Genomic DNA, 6816 nt, shown 5'->3' on the forward strand with positions numbered 1-6816 from the left:
AGTTTCCAAGGGCCATTTATGCATGGAAGGTTTTGCCTTGAATTTGCTGCTCTCTAGATGCACTTTTCCCCAGCCGAATTCTCAAAACTCTACATGGGGGCTTATTTTTGAGTTTTAACAATATAGATGGGGGGGCTTATTTTTGAGTTTTAAGAATATAGATGGGGGAAATGTGCATGTAGAGAGCAGCAAATCCAAGGCAAAACCTCCTGTGCATGAATGACCCAAGTGGACTGAAAGTGTGTTATTTTGCATGAAACTGACAAAAGGCTTGGCGTGAATACAGTGTGCGAGTCTTCAAGCTGAACCCCAATTTCTGTCACTAAACACAGGCTATTTATGCATGGGAGGTTTTGCCTTGGATTTGCCACTCTTCAGATGCACATTTTCCCCATCTAAATTCTCAAAACTCAACAATAAGCCCCCATGCAGAATTTTGAGAATTCAGATGGGAGAAATGTGCATCTAGAGAGCGGCAAATCCAAGGTAAAACCTCCCATGCATAAATGGCCACACTCGGACTGATTTCAGGGGTGGAAATGCCAAATAGGAAACTCAATGCTTTCACATGTGCTGAATAATGCACTTTTGATCCACTTTCAATGCACTTTGCAGCTGGGTTTTGCTGTGTGAAATGACAAAATCCACCTGCAAACGTTCATTAAAGTGCATTGAAAGTAGACTGAAAGTGCATTATTCAGCATGTGTGAAAGATCTCTCTTTTCTTCACTAACACACCCGACAACACAAAAAGGCGATACCTTTCTATCCAGACCCCACAACGCAACAAAAGTATTCAGCCCAATAATGTTGCTGTGTTTGTTTTCTTTCGACAACAAGGGGTCTTTAATGTCTGTGGAAGAGAGCCAGCCTGGTATAGCGGTTAAGGTGTTGAAAAGGGATCTGGGAAACCGAATCCCCCCTCTGCCATGGAAACTTGTTGGGTGACCTTGGGCCAGTCACACACTCTCAGCCTTGACCCTGGCAAGTACTTGGATGGGAGACCTCCAAGGAATACCAGGGGCATGACACAGAGGCAGGCAATGACAAACCACCTCTGAATGTCTCTTGGTTTGAAAAAAAAAAACAACCTGAGGTCACCATGAGTCATCTGTGACTTGACAGCAAAAAAAAAAAAAAATCCTCTGGAAGGTGGAAAGTCAGCAGGTGAAGCATTGCATCTGTTCCCTTGGGAAATCAGCACTTGTCAGTTTTATGGCTCTCTGGCAGCTGTTCAAAGACTCCTGCATATTCTATATTTCAGTTTAACCTTTTCTCTCAGTGCCCTCTAAAAAGCCAGTGAATTAAGACCACTTGAATATCTTTCATATAAAGGTTGCCATCTCAACTTAAAGCCATCTATCGATCTCTTTTTTAACCAAACACGTCAATAGACTACCTTTACCTTTTAACAAAGGTTTAATGTGTGGAAACGGGAAGCTGAAGTTTTTCATGACATGGGGGTGAATCACATCACCCGTTAAGACACCAATAAGACTCCATTAAAGGGGCAGGACATTTTATCCAGGCCAGTTGGCAACTCTATTTTCAAATGGGTCCCAAAAAGTACAACGGGTTTAGAAGTGGGTCCCAACGTAAAAAGCTTGCCAATTGCTATTGGGGTAAAGATAAAGGTAAAGGCCCCCTGCGCAAGCACCAGGTCATTCCTGACCCATGGGGTGACGTCACATCCCAACATAGGCAGACTTTTGTTTACGGGGTGGTTTGCCAGTGCCTTCCCCAGTCATCTTCCCTTTACCCCCAGCAAGCTGGGTACTCATTTTACCGACCTCGGAAGGATGGAAGGCTGAGTCAACCTTGAGCCGGCTACCTGAAACCGACTTCCTTTGGGATCGAACTCAGGTCGTGAGCAGAGCTTGGACTGCAGTACTGCAGCTTACCATTCTGCACCATGGGGCTCTTTTGCTATCGGAGTGGGTGAAAGGAAATCCAGAAAAGGGGGCTTAATTTGACTTGCTCATCTGCATGGTGTGTGTTGCGCTAAAGATGCTCCCCTTCTAGTCCAAAAATACAATTTTAAACATTGGGGTGGGGTGGGGGTGTTCTGGCAAAAGAATGGCTCAGTTGATACAAACTTAAGTCAAAACGTTTCTAACTTTGACAAGTTTCCTAAACCACCTCCCCCCCTTCCTTTCTTTGCTCTAGCCAAAGCATACGGCTGACTTCTTTGCTGAAATCCTAGGGTTTATTTTGAAAGTGCTCGGTTAACTTCCTCTCTTGACTGTTCCTCCATTCCTGGCATTGCCAAGATTCTTCCAACTGTGTTGACACTCTGAGTGGTGGCTCCGCTGTGTGGCTGCAGCTGGACTCACAACTTTTCTCCTGCTCCCACGCTGCTTGTTCAGTTAAGGAAGTTCCCATTCGTGCGAGGCACTTGCAACATACCTAAGGGTGCAGGATTTCTCAGAATCAGCTACCTGCAACCCAACACACGCAATCTAAGGACTGCATAATATCCTTGTTCGTCTTTGCCATATTACTTGCAGGTGGCTGGCTCTAGCTGGGCCCATTCAACTGCAAAGCCCACCAAATAATGGGTGTATATATAGAAACGGAGGAGAGCCAGGGTAGTGTAGTGGTTAAGAGAGATGGACTCTAATTTGGAGAACCGGGTTCGATCCCCCACCCCTCCACATGAAGCCTCTGGGTGACCCCACCATTCCCCCAGAACTCTCTCACGTGGAGGCAGGCAATGGCAAACCACCTGCAAACATCTCTTGCCTTGAAAACCCTACAGGGGTCACTATAAGTCGGCTGTGACTTCATGGAGATTGGCAAGCCTAAGTCCAGGGGAGCATGGAAACTGTCCCTTAGGTTGTCAGCCTTGCAAATAGGACTGAGACGGTGGGGATTGGTGTAGCGGCTGGTGCTGTCACGAAAGCTCCAATGGCTTCCAAAGGCAGGGTTCTTTGTGTGGGGGTGGAGGAGCATTTGGGGGCTTTTCTCTTACTTCATAGTTTTCAGATCCCCCCAACAGCAAACTGCCGCTTTCCTTTCAGCTTTCCAACCGTGCCATTCCCGTCCATACCTGCAAAGGATCTTGGGAAGAGAAGGCAGAGAGCAGGACAGACTCACAGAGGTGTGGGACACATTGTTACATAAAGGCATCTAAATCCAGATTGATGTTTTAAGCTCAGATTGATATGGGCCTCACATGCTGAAGACGCCCTTGGCATGCAGCGTCGCCAAGATGGATGACTTCACCCGGCAAGTTGGAAGATCTTTCAATGAAAGAAGTTCAAGTTATTTCAGGGAGTTGTAAAGAGTCCAGATACTGTGGAGGCGAAGGGTGGGGTAATGATCCCCATTGATGTTGTATAACGTTCCATTCTTCTCTGATTGTGGCTTCTATGCTAATTTTTTGCAGGACCTGTGCCTAGAAACACTCCATTTAGCAGTACAAGATGGTCTGCATTTCAAAAATTAGCCAGAAAACAGAGTACACAACCCCCAGCAAGTATGTTGACTAGCAGCATGCCTAGGGTTTCCAGTCAGTGGCTATCACCTGGTGGAACACTACTAGGGTTGCCAACCTCCAGGTAATAGCTGGAGATCTCCTGCTATTGCAACTGATCTCCAGCCGATAGAGATCAGATCACCTGGAGAAAATGGCCGCTTTTGCCATTGGACTCTATGGCACTGAAGTCCCTCCCCAAACCCTGCCCTCCTCAGGCTCTGACCCAGAAACCTCCTGCCGGTGGCGAAGAGGGACCTGGCAACCCTAGTCACTAGGAGTGAGCAGTCAGAATGGCATGATAATTTCCAGCCTGAACCTGGAAGTGACATCACCTCACTCTAGGATTCAGCAAAAACTCTGTACCACAGAGTTTCCACTGAATCCTGGGGAGGTGTTGTGTCACTTCTGGGTTCATCCCAGAAACAACATCACACTGTAGTTGCGACACTGTTTTTTCCTCATTTCCCCCCTACCGGCCTACCAAGCAGCAGTGGGGGTTGGACGGTTGCTGATAGGAACAAGAGACCTAGTAACCCTGGACCACATTTGGCTGGTCACAGATTAACGCTGGCATGTGTAAACTTGAAAAGGCCACGATTCCCTTCTTGGACAGGACTTTGCCCCATGTCAGTTTTGTCCAGGGGCTGTCTGACAGTGTCCACGTGGCCGTGTGCTTTCCAAACCAGAGAGAGTGGCCTGTTTCATTCACTTTTTGTGAACCTGTCTCTCAAGGGCATTCTGGGCATGCCTCTCAAACATGAAAAGGGAAGGCCCCTTGTCGCAACGATCTAGAATGGCAGCAATAACCTGCGGTGTTGCTCAGATGAAAATGGGAAACCTGCGTATCTGTATTACTCCTCATGCCAAGGACTGTTATTTGAGCCCCCCCTCCCAGCCCACCATGCACACACTTTGATTTTTTATGCCAATAAAGGAATGATTGACTGACTTCAACTTCACAAGGTAAAATTTGCTATTTCAGACTGACTTCAAAATCTGAACCTAACTGAAGTAATGCTGATGCGTAGGGTTGCCAGGTCCCTCTTCACCACCGGCAGGAGGTTTTGGGGGCGGAGCCTGGGGAGGGCAGGGATTGGGGAGGGGAGGGACTTCAATGCCATAGAGTCCAATTGCCAAAGGGGCCATTTTCTCTAGGGGGACTGATGTCTGTCGGCTGGAGATCAGTTGTAATAGCAGGAGATCTCCAGCTAGCACCTGGAGGTTATGTCATGAGACGACAAGAGTCACTGGAAAAGACAGTCATGCTAGGAAAAGTTGAGGGCAGCAGGAAAAGAGGAAGACCCAACAAGAGATGGATTGACTCAATAAAGGAAGCCACAGCCTTCAATTTGCAAAATCTGAACAAGGCTGTCAAAGATAGGGCATTTTGGAGGACTTTCATTCATAGGGTCGCCATGAGTTGGAAGCAACTTTACGGCACTTAACACACACACACACACACCTGGAGGTTGACAACCCTACACTTAGGTCATCACTGGAGGGCCTGGGCCTATGCGCTCCTGCCTGCAGTGTGCACCTTTCCCACAGTTGCGCCATATCTGTGGACGCCTTTTTCGCGGTAATCCTCCTGGCTCAGTCATGATGATGGCCATGGGCACATTCCTTCAGACTTTTGCTTAAACGGCGTTCAGCTCCTGTCACTTAATTTATCCTTACGGCTTGGAGACTGTTGCTGTTTGCATTTGTACCGAGTTGTGATGGTTTTTTTTTAAAAAAAATGTCCTTGTGATTGTATTCAGTTTCATACTTTGGAGAGGTTTGGGTGATCAAAAAAAAAACAAAAAAAACACCCCAGGGTGGAAACATTTTAATATATTCATCAGTCATTAACAGACACTTATGATAATTACTGGAACTCCGGCAACATGGCTTATTCTACAAGAAGTAACCTGCCAACGGATTAAAAGAATTATACAGTTACATTTTTAAAATGTTTTTCTTTAGCTTCCTCTTTGCCGGTTGGCATTGGGTGAAGGTTCATCTAGCCTGGCCTTGCAAGTTGGGACTTTGCTCTTCTCCCCGCCCCCTCTCCCCCGCCTCTGCTCTGGTAACTACCAGAAGGCTCTTGTGATTATGGTCTTTTATGCATGGGTTGGATCTCCCTGTTTGGACCTGGGTTCACCGCACATTAAAGTAACCTGGGTTGGGGAAAACTGTTTGCATTGGCTGGAATTATCAGGGACGAAACTGTGTGAATGGAGGCATGAATACAGAAAAGCAGTCTCCCAAGTTCAAATCAAGTCCCACCCCTTTAAATGCTGCTCTGTAATTGGCTTACCTGGTGAGAGAAGATTTTCTTCCCCCAAAACCAAACTGCGGCATAAAAAAGCATTTTAAGAACAAAAAATGGAGCTACCTGAAAGAAGGGGGGGAATCCAAGCTTCGTTTTTAAAAAGCCTTTCTTTTGCTCAGAAAGAGCTCCGAGGAAGCAGGAAGCACTTGAATCCCCGCCTCTTTACGCACTGCTTTGTGATTGGCTGTGAGAGAAGCCAATCTTCTGTTTCCCCCTGCATGCTGCTTTGAGGAGGGCGTTGGAAAAGGGTGGGGAGGGAAACTCAACCCGAGAATGGAGCATGCACACTCTGTGACTCCGGAATGAGCAAGGATGAATGGTTTAATTCGGGCCAGAAGGGTAATGGGAAAAGCTGGGTTCGTTTTGCGCTGAAACAGCGTTGGGCTTCCCAGGAATGAGGTATCGTGCATACTGAAAAATTTGATCCTGGCTGAAACGGGGACTAAAGGAGGTTAAAGCGACCATGCATAAATGACCTATCTTTCCGGAATATTCATCCCGGTTCCATCCAATTTAAGAAAAAAAAATACTGATACAGAGGAGTGGTGCTGAATTCTTGGCAACTCCTTCTGCTGGAGAGCGATCAGTTGAAAGATCACTGTAAGTACTCAAGAAAGGCAGCACAGTGTAGTGGTTAGAGTGCTGGAAAAGTTTTGAGCTATCTGTTAGACTGGTGTATGGCTATCTGGCTTAAGAGTTTGCAGAGCTCAGAGGGAGGGAGGGAGGTAGAACTGATAGGTCTATCTTAACTGATTACCAAGGAGAAGAGAAACAAATCTTGCCAAGAAAAAAGACTGTACCTACCCTTCCATTCATACTGCAGGTTCACTGGACTTGGGGAGATCTTTGATTGGCTTTGGTTTGCTTTGCTATTTGTGTGGGGGGGTGTTGCTGTGCCTACTTGGCACAAGTGCCAAACATTGCTTGCACACCCTGGCATGCAGCAGGCAGAGCTGCAGACTGCAGAGGGGTAGAGGCAAACATTAAACTCTATGCCTTTCCTTCCTCTCAAGCGATAGGTAAC

The sequence above is a fragment of the Euleptes europaea genome, chromosome 17, assembly GCF_029931775.1.
Source record: "Euleptes europaea isolate rEulEur1 chromosome 17, rEulEur1.hap1, whole genome shotgun sequence".
Taxonomy (NCBI): domain Eukaryota; kingdom Metazoa; phylum Chordata; class Lepidosauria; order Squamata; family Sphaerodactylidae; genus Euleptes; species Euleptes europaea.